Source organism: Muntiacus reevesi, chromosome 5 (assembly GCF_963930625.1).
Source record: "Muntiacus reevesi chromosome 5, mMunRee1.1, whole genome shotgun sequence".
NCBI lineage: Eukaryota > Metazoa > Chordata > Mammalia > Artiodactyla > Cervidae > Muntiacus > Muntiacus reevesi.
In genome coordinates this window covers 23,788,209-23,802,466 of record NC_089253.1, presented here as the reverse complement: position 1 = coordinate 23,802,466, position 14,258 = coordinate 23,788,209, and the positions used below count along the sequence as shown (strand labels likewise).

At 39.9% G+C, this 14,258-nt stretch overlaps 1 pseudogene; it reads left to right on the top strand.

Annotated features, from left to right (window-relative positions):
* LOC136169207 (protein artemis-like) overlaps positions 1 to 13,305 on the top strand; it is a 58,637-nt pseudogene extending 45,332 nt beyond the window's left edge.
* The last annotated feature ends 953 nt before the right edge of the window (positions 13,306 to 14,258 follow it).

Here is a 14,258-nt window from a genome sequence, read left to right as displayed (position 1 = left end):
TTTTATGCCATCTCTGAAACTAGCTATGACACTTTGGCATTGAACCATTTGATGACTGATAATATGGGAGGAAGTAACAAAAGAGGGTGTAACAGTGATTTTAAGCCCTACGGAGTTTAAGAGTCAAAGCTCCTGACCTACTTTTCTTGCTTATTCCTGGTGGAAACTAAAAGCCTGTCATGAGACTGTGCATCATGTGTGTGAATGTGTGTTTGTGTGTGTATATATAAATATATAGAGATATTTATTTTAAAGAATTGGCTCACATGATTGTAGAGGCTGACAAATTTGAAATCTGTGCATTTGCAACATGTGGATGTATATAGATTGGGGGGTTTCTTTTCAGTTAAGTTGGGATTCATCCTGGATTTTTAAATATCTTTCTATGACAGTAGATACAGATCTAAAAAGTGCTCTTAAGCAATTTCCACTTCAGACTAATTCAGATAAACCACTGGTTTCTGTTTTCCTTATTAAGTATGCAGTTATATTCTTAGGCCCCACAAACAATCTTGGCTTACTAGTCACTCTGCAGCTCCCTGGATGTGTCTGCTGTCATGGGTTGAGTTGTATGCTTACCAAGAGAGAGTTGTTTGTTCTCAAGCCTTTTTATGCCAGTTGTTCTTCTACTGTAGTTATATGATTTAACTAGATATGAGATAAATCAATGACATTTCAGTGCAAAATGAAAGAGCTGTTTTTCCTTCAGAAACCAAGTTTGATGTCTTGGGATTAAGTTTAAAGATGATCACTAAAACAAATTGCTAGCCAGGTAAAGAAAACTGAGACTACTAGGGAAAAAATCGTAAAAACAGGAGGTTTTGTACTTGTTCCTCAAGTGTCTGTAAGTTCTCCATACACTAAAATAAAAATGAAGCTGGAAATCATATGTGATTATTGAGGGTGTGTTTTCTATAAGAAAGGTGATGCAGAACACCAATTATAAGATTTGTCCTCAAAGAAAAGCATAGGCCCCAATTTAGGAGATTGGCAGGTTGATGTTTGTATACATGTTTTAGATGAAAATAACACGTTTTAGATAAGTGTGTCTGTATTATTTTGTATGATCCTCTGCTTTAACTGCTCCTTCAAGTAGCTGGCCAATTTTCAACCCTGTCTGCGGGAGCTTCCACGATATGAAGGGATAAGAGAAGGCACCATGGCATATCATCCCATCTCATGCTGTGATTCATGTTTTTACATTTATCCCCTCAAACTAGATAGTAAGAACAAAAGTGTGTCAGGACAGCACATGACTTTTTAAGGTCATTTAGTGATCTTGTTTCTCCCTGTTTCTCTCCTCTCCTCCATAATTACAGCGTCCTAGGTATTGCGGCAAGTACATATATACCCTGTTTTATATTGACAGTGGCCCAATGGAATAAATGACATTATTCCCGTTTCAGAAGCAAGTAAACTGAGGCTTATATGATATTCACAACATATTTCTTTCTTTTTTTTTATTTTATTTTTTTATTTTTATTTTTTTAAATTTTTCAATGGGTTTTGTCATACATTGATATGAATCAGCCATAGAGTTACACGAATTCCCTATCCTGGTCTCCCATCCCACCTCCCTCCCCATCCGATTCCTCTGGATCTTCCCAGCCCAACAGGCCCGAGCACTTGACTCATGCCTCCCACCTGGGCTGGTGGTCTGTTTCACCACAGATAATATACATGCTGTTCTTTCGAAACATCCCACCCTCCCCTTCTCCCACAGAGTTCAAAAGTCTGTTCTGTACTTCTGCGTCTCTTCTTATGCCCTGCATATAGGGCCATCGTTACCATCTTTCTAAATTCCGTATATATGTGTTAGTATACTGTAATGTTCTTTATCTTTCTGGCTCACCTCACTCTGTATAATGGGCTCCAGTTTCATCCATCTCATTAGAACTGATTCAAATGAATTCTTTTTAACGGCTGAGTAATATTCCATGGTGTATATGTACCACAGCTTCCTTATCCATTCGTCTGCTGATGGGCATCTAGGTTGCTTCCATGTCCTGGCTATTATAAACAGTGCTGCGATGAACATTGGGGTGCATGTGTCTCTTTCAGATCTGGATTCCTCAGTGTGTATGCCCAGAAGTGGTATTGCTGGGTCATATGGTAGTTCTATTTCCAGTTTTTTAAGAAATCTCCACACTGTTTTCCATAGTGGCTGTACTAGTTTGCATTCCCACCAACAGTGTAAGAGGGTTCCCTTTTCTCCACACCCTCTCCAGCATTTATTGCTTGTAGACTTTTGGATAGCAGCCATCCTGACTGGCGTGTAATGGTACCTCATTGTGGTTTTGATTTGCATTTCTCTGATAATGAGTGATGTGGAACATCTTTTCATGTGTTTGTTAGCCATCTGTATGTCTTCTTTGGAGAAATGTCTGTTTAGTTCTTTGGCCCATTTTTTGATTGGGTCATTTATTTTTCTGGAATTGAGCTTCAGGAGTTGCTTGTATATTTTTGAGATTAATCCTTTGTCTGTTTCCTCATTTGCTATTATTTTCTCCCAATCTGAGGGCTGTCTTTTCACCTTACTTATAGTTTCCTTTGTTGTGCAAAAGCTTTTATTTTTCATTAGGTCCCATTTGTTTATTTTTGCTTTTATTTCCAATATTCTGGGAGGTGGGTCACAGAAGATCTTGCTGTGATTTATGTCGGAGAGTGTTTTGTCTATGTTCTCCTCTAGGAGTTTTATAGTTTCTGTTCTTACATTTAGATCTTTAATCCATTTTGAGTTTATTTTTGTGTATGGTGTTAGGAAGTGTTCTAGTTTCATTCTTTTACAAGTGGTTGACCAGTTTTCCCAGCACCACTTGTTAAAGAGATTGTCTTTTTTCCATTGTATATCCTTGCCTCCTTTGTCAAAGATGAGGTGTCCATAGGTTCGTGGATTTATCTCTGGGCTTTCTATTCTGTTCCATTGATCTATATTTCTGTCTTTGTGCCAGTACCATACTGTCTTGATGACTGTGGCTTTGTAGTAGAGTCTGAAGTCAGGCAGGTTGATTCCTCCAGTTCCATTCTTCTTTCTCAAGATTACTTTGGCTATTCGAGGTTTTTTGTATTTCCATACAAATTGTGAAATTATTTGTTCTAGTTCTGTGAAAAATACCGTTGGTAGCTTGATAGGGATTGCATTGAATCTATAGATTGCTTTGGGTAGAATAGCCATTTTGACAATATTGATTCTTCCAATCCATGAACATGGTATGTTTCTTCATCTGTTTGTGTCCTCTTTGATTTCTTTCATCAATGTTTTATAGTTTTCTGTGTATAGGTCTTTTGTTTCTTTAGATAGATATACTCCTAAGTATTTTATTCTTTTTGTTGCAATGGTGAATGGTATTGTTTCCTTAATTTCTCTTTCTGTTTTTTCATTGTTAGTATATAGGAATGCAAGGGATTTCTGTGTGTTAATTTTATATCCTGCAACTTTACTATATTCATTGATTAGCTCTAGTAATTTTCTGGAAGAGTCTTTAGGGTTTTCTATGTAGAGGATCATGTCATCTGCAAACAGCGAGAGTTTCACTTCTTCTTTTCCTATCTGGATTCCTTTTACGTCTTTTTCTGCTCTGATTGCTGTGGCCAAAACTTCCAACACTATGTTGAATAGTAGTGGTGAGAGTGGGCATCCTTGTCTTGTTCCTGATTTCAGAGGAAATGCTTTCAATTTTTCACCATTGAGGGTGATGCTTGCTGTGGGTTTGTCATATATAGCTTTTATTATGTTGAGGTATGTTCCTTCTATTCCTGCTTTCTGGAGAGTTTTAATCATAAATGAGTTTTGAATTTTGTCAAAGGCTTTCTCTGCATCTATTGAGATAATCATATGGTTTTTATCTTCCAATTTGTTAATGTGGTGTATTACGTTGATCGATTTGCGGATATTAAAGAATCCTTGCATTCCTGGGATAAAGCCCACTTGGTCATGGTGTATGATTTTTTTTAATATGTTGTTGGATTCTATTTGCTAGAATTTTCACAACATATTTCTAAGTGGCAAAGCTGAGGGACAGATTCACCTCTGCCTGATTCAATGTCTGTGTGTGTCACCAGCTGGCTCCACTTCTTCCCATGGTCCTTGATCCAAGAAATTGAACTTGTTGCACTCAGACTAGATCAGAGGCTCTCCAGATGTGATCTCAAAACTGTTGGGGGCTTCCAGGACTCTTTCAGAGAGGCTCAAATTATTTTCGTAACCATTGTAATGTACTGTTTGATTTATTCACCCTTATTCTCTCATGAGTGTATAGTGGACTTTTCCAGAGTCTGTGTGACATGAAGAGCCATCATCTATTAAGCAAGACAGTAAAAGTGATATGCAAAAATACAAAACCATGTTAACTCTTCTCCCTATTTTTTTTCTTTTGGAAACAGTTATTTTTACCCAAATAGGTTATTTATGTTAACAAGTTACAATTTTTAGACTATTGAAGTAACAAATATTTAAAAAATCTCTCAGTTTAAATTTCTAATAGAATGATAATGGACAGATATTAACATATATAAACAAAATCTCTTCAGAGTTCTCACAGTGCAGGAAAGCCGAGTTTGATCACTGGATCGGAAAGATCCCCTGAAGAAGGGCGCGGCAACCCACTCCAATATTCTTGCCTGGAGAACCCCGTGGACAAAGGAGCCTGGTGGGCTACAGTCCATGGGGTCCCAAAGAGTTGGACATGACCAACTGAACATGCACATACTTGCTTTCCACTCTATGAGTGAGTGAGTGAGTTAAAAGTCACTCAGTCAACTATACAGTCCATGGAATTCTCCAGGCCAGAATACAGGAGTGGGTAGCCTTTCCCTTCTCCAGGGGATCTTCCCAACCTAGGGATCGAACCTAGGTTTCCCACATTGCAGGCATATTCTTTACCAGCTGAGCCACAAGGGAAGCCCAAGAATACTGGAGTGGGTAGCCTATCCCTTCACAGCAGATCTTCCTGACCCAGTATTCGAACCAGGGTCTCCTGCATTGCAGGTGGATTCTTTACCAGCTGAGCCACAAGGGGGTACATGGCGTTTCTCATCCTCCTCCCCTGGTTTTCCTTCCTCTTTAAACATCAGCAAGTTAAAAGAAGAGAGAAGTGGGCATATTCTTTCCAACTCCACGCTGTCCCTGTTGAGGGTATATATAACCATGATCTATATAATCATAACCGAGGGAAAATGTAGTGCTACAGGGGCAACAGATATGAACTGTACCACAAGACTGAATAATTTCAAACTATCACTAACCTCTCTTGAAATAAATGCCTATAGCAGAGCTTGCCCATCCTGTAGAAGAGGGACAGGACTGACTGCATAAACGGGCCTTCTCCAATGAACTTTCATGTCGAATACAGTGCTTATTAAAGAATAAGTAATCAAAATGTGCTAAATTGAAACTTCCAAATTTTTATCAAAACTCAACAGTAATTGCAACCGCTGTTACAACTTAGGTCAGCCAAAGATACCCCATCCTACCTTGGAAAGAGTAGTTTATGACTGACTGTTTAGAATTGGTGATAAGGAAAATTAGACCCACACATAGTAGTCTTAATTATCTCTATAGACCATGCACCCGCATGACTTGTACCTGTAGTTTTAATTATCTTTATAGACCATGCACCTGCATTCCTTATACCAGGAATGGGCAACTCTCACTTCCCTGCCCTTGATATTTCTGTGATTGTCAACTATGGGAATGGCTGAGATACCCTGGGAAGAAAGTGCAGCTGGAGAAAAAGTACCAGGATCAAACTTCAGGGCATGCTTATATGCAAGGAGTTACGGGCAGGGAAAAAAGATGAACCGGCAAAGGAGACAGATGGAAGAGTTGGTGAAGCAAGAGGAAAATCAGGAAAGTCCCTTTCACAAAAGCAAAGGGATGAATATGTTTCAAGGAGAGTGTCCTTTGTGGGACTCAGTGCTGCTCAAAGATCGTATGAGATGATGACTAAAATATGAACTTTGAATTCTGCAGCTCAGATCTCATTGATGACTTTGACAGGTCAGGTTCATTGGAGAAGTGGGAATGGAAGGTAGATGGAAGTAGGCTGATGAGTGATTGGGGAATGAACAGGAGTACAACTAGACAACTGGTTTGAAAAGTTTTACTCCTGTTACCTCAATTTCCCGGTGATAAGTATAAGAATGAGAATGGAATGGGGGAGGGCATTTAGGACCCAGAATGCATATATTTGGTGGAACTATGGAGGCAGTAGATGGTAAAGAAGGGCTTGGAGAAAAGGCACTGCTAATTTTCTCACAGGTCACCATCTCACTATCTCATGACTATACTAAAGCCTTTGTGTGGATCACAAGAAACTGTGGAAAATTCTTAAAGAGATGGGAATAACAGACCACCTTACCTGCCTCCTGAGAAACCTGTATGCAGGTCAAGAAGCAACAGAACTGGACATGGAACAACAGACTGTTTCTAAATTTGGAAAAGAGTACATCAAGGCTGAATATTGCCACCCTGCTTATTTAACTTATATGCAGAGTAAATCGTGTGAAATGCTGGGTTGGATGAAGCTCAAGCTGGAATCAAGATTGCCGGGAGAAATATCAATAACCTCAGATATGCAGATAGCACCACTCTTATGGCAGAAAGCTAAGAGGAACTAAAGAGCCTCTTGATGAAAAAGCTGGTTTAAAACTCAACGTTCGAAAAATGAAGATCATGCATCCCGACCCATCACTTCATGGCAAAAAGAAGGGGAAAAAATGGAAATGGCGACAGACTTTTTTATTGGGCTCCAAAATCACTGCAGATGGTGACTGTAGCTCCTTGGAAGAAAAGCTGTGACAAACCTAGACAGCATATTAAAAGCAGAGATATCACTTTGCCAATAAAGGTCTGTATAGTCAAAGCTATGGTTTTTCCAGTAGTAATGTACAGATTTGAGAGTTGGACCATAAAAAAGACTGAGCACCAAAGAAGTGATGCTTTCAAACTGTGGTGCTGGAGAAGACTTTTGAAAATCACTTGGACAGCTAGGAGATCAAGCCAGTCAATCCTAAAGGAAATCAGTCCTGAATATTCATTGGAAGGACTGATGCTGAAGCTGAAGCTTGACTACTTTGGCCACCTGATGTGAGGAGCCAACTCATTGGATAAGATCCCCATGCTGGGAAGGATTGAAGGCAAGAGGAGAAGGGGACAACAGAGGATGAGATGGCTGGATAATCACTGATTCAGCGGTCATGTGTTTGAGCAACTCTGGGAGATAGTGAAGAATGGGGAAGCCTGGCGTGTTGCAGTCCATGGGGTCACAAAGAGTTGGACACAACTGAGTGACTGAACAACAACACTACATGATCCAAGATATCCATAGAGTTGGCATTCTCTTAACAAAACTTGCTTTTCTAAGGCACTTTTATCTAAAAAAAAAATTTAATGTCTGATTTAACGCATTGTGATTTTTCTAGTAACTGCATTATTTATTTTTATATACATTGCTAATGCATAGTTCTTTCTTCAACTTTGTGGGGTAATAAGCTCCTTGATTAACTGGGGAACCTGACTTAACATTTATTGCTTTAGGAATATGTGTCTCCAGAGTCAAACAATGGAGGGCCAGTGTACTTTTGCACTTCAATCCATTTGTAAATTGGAGGCAGTCCATTTCCAGTTAAATTCCATGGCTTCCATTCTTCCCCTTGGCAATGACATCTTGCAGTTCCTCTCATCCTGAGACAGACTCTGTTTCCCCACCCTCTGAATCAGGACTGACCTTAGATCTTATTTTTGGCCAAAAGAATGTGGGCAAGACCATGCGTTAGTTCTGGATCTAGACCTCAACAAGTCTTGGTTGCCTCTATTCTTTTTCTCAGAACTTTGCCATTGCCTTGAAAATAAACTGGGACCTGCCTGTTGGAGGATAAGTCACCGTGTGCAAGTAGAACTAAGTCAGGGCAGTCCAAGCCATCCTGGACCAACCTACCCACAGTCGTTACACCAGCTGACCACAGGAGTGGGCCCATCGGAGATCAGGCAGATCTCATTCAATCAGCAGAATTCAGGAGCATTATTAAGGGGTTATTGTTTAAGCTACAAAGTTTAAGTTGACTTGTTAACCAGCAATAACTGATAGTCACGTAGCCTTGAACCTTTGCAGATGGTACTTAAGATGGAAGCTGAATGCTCTGCGATTGTGTGTGTGTGTGTATGTGTGTGTGTGAGTGACTCAGTCATATCCGACTCTGACGCCATGGACTGTAACCCTCCAGGTTCCTCTGTTTATGGGATTCTCCAGACAAGAATACTGGAGTGGGTAGCCATTCCCTTCTCCAGGGGATCTTCCCTACCCAGGGATAGAACCTAGGTCTCCCGCATTGCAGGCAGATTCTTTACCGTCTGAGCCACCGGGGAAGCCAGATAGAGCAATTCTTTTTTCAATTACTCGAGACCTCAGTATAGTGTATGCTAGAAATGCATGACTCTGAATATTGAGTTGTAGCTGTTAATAGCTCTTAAAGAAGTGATGACTTTTAATGTATTCTGATGAAAAGCATTCATGGGAAAGGGTCAGGTTTATTTTACTTAGATTAACTCTGATTTACATCACATGAACGTCTCAAATCTTAATGTTCCAGCAAGATAATCACATTCTTTTGCTCATTAAGTAGGAGGATATGATTTCAATTTGGCTTCATCTTGGAGAGCAGAAAATTGCTGAAATGATACTAATGAAATGCGCACTGACTTACATGCCCTTAAAAATATCTCAATTATTTGTGTCAATCTCATTTTTTTTCCTTTGGCTTTTTCCATATGCATCTACTTGGCTTGTCATACAAAGGGATGTCTTCCCCCAGAGGGGGAAGAGAATGTACACCTGTTTTTAAAAGCTGCATCAGGATCCTGACACAGGTGAAGATTTTTTCTCTCATCACTACATTATTTCCCTGAACAGATTGTAATTTCATCAATTTTCCATGCTTATGGTCATGAATGCTTGGCATTACCACATCTTAACATTAACAAAAAAGGAATTTCATGGTTCCAGTTTTCATTTGAAGACAAAGAAGGCATGAAGACCTCATTAGAAATATGGTGTGTCTCCTGTTGGCTCACACATGCTTTCCTTTGCTTTCTCTTTCCTTCGTGTTGATGCCAGCGGCAGACGTGGCTCCTCTCCCTCTGTGCTCCCCACCTGTTCCCCCAAACTCCAACAGCAACAGGGAGGTCAAAACCTTTTCAGAAGCCAGTTTTTGTGATACCTACACATGGTGATACTTAAAAAGTCTAGATTCTTCTCCTCTTTCAGAATCAAAGAAGTAACCATTTATGGGGAAACTGAGGTAGCATTTATAATGACAGATTTATTTCCCTTTGCATTTCCTAAACTACTAATATAGCTTTGAAATGAGATACATGCATTTTTTTTCTTTCAAAATTTGAAATTGTAGATTATGATAAAACCTACTCAACGAGGAAAGAACTCTGTCATGTTCGGAAGTCTGTTACTCCTTGAAGTTTTCTGATTCTCCTATTACTAGGTATGTGACATTGGGCAGGTTATGTAGCTCTTCTCTGCCTGAGTTTTCTCACATAACATGCATGCAAGTTTTGCATTTTAGAGCTTTCTGTAAGTTTCTTTTTTGTCCTGAATATTTTCAGTCCATGGTTGGTTGGATCTGTGGATATGGAACCCACAGATTTGGAGGGCCAATTGTAGCAATACCTGCTTCACAAGATTGCCCCTTGAGGCTTAAATTTGCTCAGTTTAGTTGCTCAGTCGTGTCCGACTCTTTACGACCCTATGGACGGCAGCCCGCCAGGATTCGCTGTCCATGACCAAATCCTGGAGCTTGCTCAACAAATTCATGTCTATTGAGTCAGTGATGACATCCAACCATCTCATCCTCTGTCATTCCCTTCTCCTCCTGCCTTCAATCTTTCCCAGCATCAGGGTCTTTTTCAATGAGTCAGTTCTTTGCATCAGGTGGCCAAAGTATTGGAGCTTCAGTTTCAGCATCAGTCCTTCCAATGTTAAATTTGCTAACATCTGTGAAATGCATAGGTCAGTACTTGGCATATGAGGCATTCATTGTTTTTAAATTATTTATGCACATTTTTGTTTTAGAATCGCACTCTTCACAAAAACTTTCTCATAATCCCTTACATGAATTTGATGTTTAGCAGGTTGGGTTTTTATATGGTTCTCAAAGCTCTGTGGGTGTGAACAGAACAGGGATTATCATGCCCAATTTACAGCTGAGGAAAAATGAAAAGAATAATCATATGATCCAGCAATTTCACTTCTAGATATATACCCAAAAGAACTGAAAGCAAGAACTCAACAGATATTTCTACAAAAATGTTTACAGCAGCGTTAGTCACAGTAGTCAAAAGATAGAAGCAAGTCAGATGCTCATGATGCATGACTGGGTTAAACAGTGGGGTATTATTCAGCTTTAAAAAGGAATGAAATTCTGATATATGCTACAACATGGATAAATTTTGAAGACATTATGCTAATGAAATGTCAAATGCGAAAGGACAAATATTGTATGATTCCACATAAATGAGGTACCTGAGGTAGAAACAGAAAGTAGATTAGTGATTCAGGCTTTCCTGATAGCTCAGTTGGTAAAGAATACACTTGCAATGCAGGAGACCCTGATTTGATTCCTGGGTCAGGAAGATCCACGGAGAAGGGATAGGCTACCCACTCCAGTATTCTTGGTCTTCCCTTGTGGCTTGGCTGGCAAAGAATCTGCTTGCAATGTGGGAGACCTGGGTTCAATCCCTGGGTTGGGAGGATCCGCTGGAGAAGGGAAAGGCTACCCACTCCTGTATTCTGGCCTGGAGAATTCCACGGACTGTATAGTCCACGGGGTCACAAAGAGTCAGACACAACAGAGTGACTTTCACTTTCACTTCCTCTCAGAGATAGGCAGTAGATTAGTGATTGCTTAGGGGCTAGAAGAAGGCAAAATCGGGAATTGCTGTCTAGTGGGAACGGAGTGTCAGTTTGGGATGATGAGAAAATGGAAATGGATAGTGGTGACGATTATGTAACAGTGGGGATACACTTAATGTCAATGAACTGAATACTTAAAATTGGTTAAAATGGTAAATCTCATGTATATTATTCTACAATGAAAAACTGAAGGTTTCTACACATATTATAAGTATGAATAATAAAAATACTCAGAAAAAATGGATATCTTCCTATCTTATAATGTTTTAATGATGTCATTTAGAGAGCAAAAGACAGGTGTTTGAGGGCATTAAAGTTTTAAAATTTATTTTATTTTAAAACTAATACAGACTCATTAAAAATTTAAAAAGTCTAGAAGGACATAAAATGAAAATAAAAGCCTGCTCCTCTTTTCCTCTGATACTCTACAGAATAGCTCTTGATTTGCTTTTTCTCTGTAACCATTCTCTTGGGGTATATATAAGTAAATATATATACTTGGGTGGGTGAGGGGGGGAAAGACTACTTTTTTGAACAATGCATGGGATTAATGGTACTATTCAATAACTCATTTTTCACTTGATATCCTATCTTTAAATTCAGAAGTAGATGTTTACCTTATTCTTTTTAATAGCTGCATAATGTCCTTCACTTTCCCCCTTTCCTCCCCTTTCCCTTTTATTAAAAAAAAACTTATTGAGTTATATTTTAGGTATAAGAAAATACATCTATTTAAAATGTGCAGCTCATTGAATTTTGACAAACATATGAGCCTCTCTGCTAGTAGTCAAGACATAGAATATTTTTATTACCTCCAAAATTTCCCTCACAGATATTCTCTCAAGAATATGTATGTTCTTTTGTGAAATGACTGTCAGATTTTTTGCCCATTTGAGAAATGGCTTGCTGTCTTCTTACTGAGTTGCAAGTATTCTTTGTATTTTTTCTGGACATGAGTATTTTGTCAAGTATATGTATTGTGAATACTTTTTCCTAGTAGTATGAGACTTGACCTTTCTTTTTCTTGACACTGTTTCTTGAAAAATCAAAGCTTTTAAGTTTGTTAAAATTCAATTCATATTTTCCTCTTATTGCTAGCACTTTTCTTTCATGTTTAAGAAATCTTTTGGCAGATCCCCAGCAGTGTTGGCACAGTCAGCACTGGCTTGTGCTTTCACACCCAGCGGGGTCACCAGTCAGTGGGCATCGGCTGGCACCGTGAGCTCCTTCGAGGGGCGGCTGGCCGAGTACCTAACCGTCTCCACTGACGGCTTGGGCAGCGAGAACCTGAGGGCCCGTGCCACGTCCTGGTCCGCCTCCACAAGGATCCCATGAAAGAATTAATGGGCCCTGCCTTGAAAAGTTTGAAGTACAGATGGAGAAACTCAGAAACCCGAGAGGTTAAATAAGTTGTCCAAGGTCATGAAGCCAGTAAGAGGCAGGACTCAGATTCCCCCCAGCTTGAAGGTTTACTTAGACTGTTCCCTGTTACGAAAGAGTTGTTGTCAACTAGCCCAAAGTACAGATTTGGGGGAGAAACAAATTATATTAACTGAAATTGAAACTCCTACTCAGATTTCTTTCATCGATGAAGCATCAAGTGAGAAGGAAGAGATCGTTGTGCCCCTCTGACCAGCTGGTCCTTGCCCAGGGTCAATTATGTTTCCATCTCAGGTCAGAAACAGAACTGTCATACCAGGGGTCCGTCAGACTGGCAAAAAGAGAAGAATGCACCGCCAGAATGGAGCTTCTGCACTCTACATCCAGAGTGTGTACTTAGACACTGCTTTCTGCAGTCCAAAATATTATCAAATTGCTAATCGAGAGGAGTGTCAGTGAGCGGAATGTTAGAGCTGGTTCGAAGCTGGGTGCTCAGTCTGTACCGTGTGGTGTGGCTGAACTGCAAAGCAGCTGATGGGTAGGGGTATTCACCAACCTTAGTGAGGGGTTCAGAGTCCAGGTTCATGTGGATAATCTAGACGTGTTTAGAAACATGCCTGACATCCTTCATAGCATCACCAACTGGATGGACATGAATTTGAGCAAACTCCAGGAGACAGTGAAGGACAGGGGAGCCTGGCATGCTGCAGTCCATGGGGTCGCAAAGAATTGGACATGACTTAGCGACTGAACAAAACCAATAATTCTTCATCATCTCATAGAAGACTGCAGGACTCAGATCCATGAATGTCAGCATTCAAAGGCAGAGGGATGTTTTCAGTGGAATAAGTTACCCTGCGGACTTACCTCCAAAAATAGAATTTCACTCCATACCACCAGCATTAAGCCATTCAGTATGTGGTTTGGAGAAAGAGTCAGAAAAACCAATATCACTGTGAGGACTGGAGAGAGTTCTTACAAAGATTTCCCCCCACCTTTTTAAAAAAATTCACTCCTCCTACAATGAGATTGCCAACATCCGCTGGATCATCAAAAAAGCAAGAGCATTGCAGAAAAACATCTATTTTTGCTTTATTGATTATGCCAAAGCCTTTGACTGTGTGGATCACAATAAACTGTGGAAAATTCTGAAGGAGATGGGAATACCAGACCACCTGACCTGCCTCTTGAGAAACCTATATGCAGGAGAGGAAGCAACAGTTAGAACTGGACATGGAACAACAGACTGGTTCCAAATAGGAAAAGGAATACGTCAAGGCTGTATATTGTCACCCTGCTTATTTAATTTGTATGCAGAGTACATCATGAGAAACACTGAGCTGGAGGAAGCACGGAATCAAGATTACCAGGAGAAATATCAATAACCTTAAATAAGGAGATGACACCACCTTTATGGCAGAAAGTGAAGAGGAACTAAAGAGCCCCTTGATGAAAGTGAAAGAGGAGAGTGAAAAAGTTGGCTTAAAGCTCAACATTCAGAAAACTAAGATGATGGCATCTGGTCCCATCCCTTCATTGGAAATAGATGGGGAAACAGTGGAAACAGTGTCAGACTTTATTTTTTTGGGCTCCAAAATCACTGCAGATGGTGATTGCAGCCATGAAAGTAAAAGATGCTTTTACTCCTTGGAAGGAAAGTTATGACCAACCTAGACAGCATATTAAAAAGCAGAAACATTACTTTGCCAACAAAGGTCCATCTAGTCAAGTCTATGGTTTTTTCAGTGGTCATGTATGGATGTGAGAGTTGGACTGTGACGAAAGCTGAGCGCCAAAGAATTGATGCTTTTGAACTGTGGTGTTGGAGAAGACTCTTGAGAGTCCCTTGGACTGCAAGGAGATCCAACCAGTCCATCCTAAAGGAGATCAATCCTGGGTGTTCATTGGAAGGTATGATGCTGAAACTCTAATACTTTGGCTACCTCATGCGAAGAG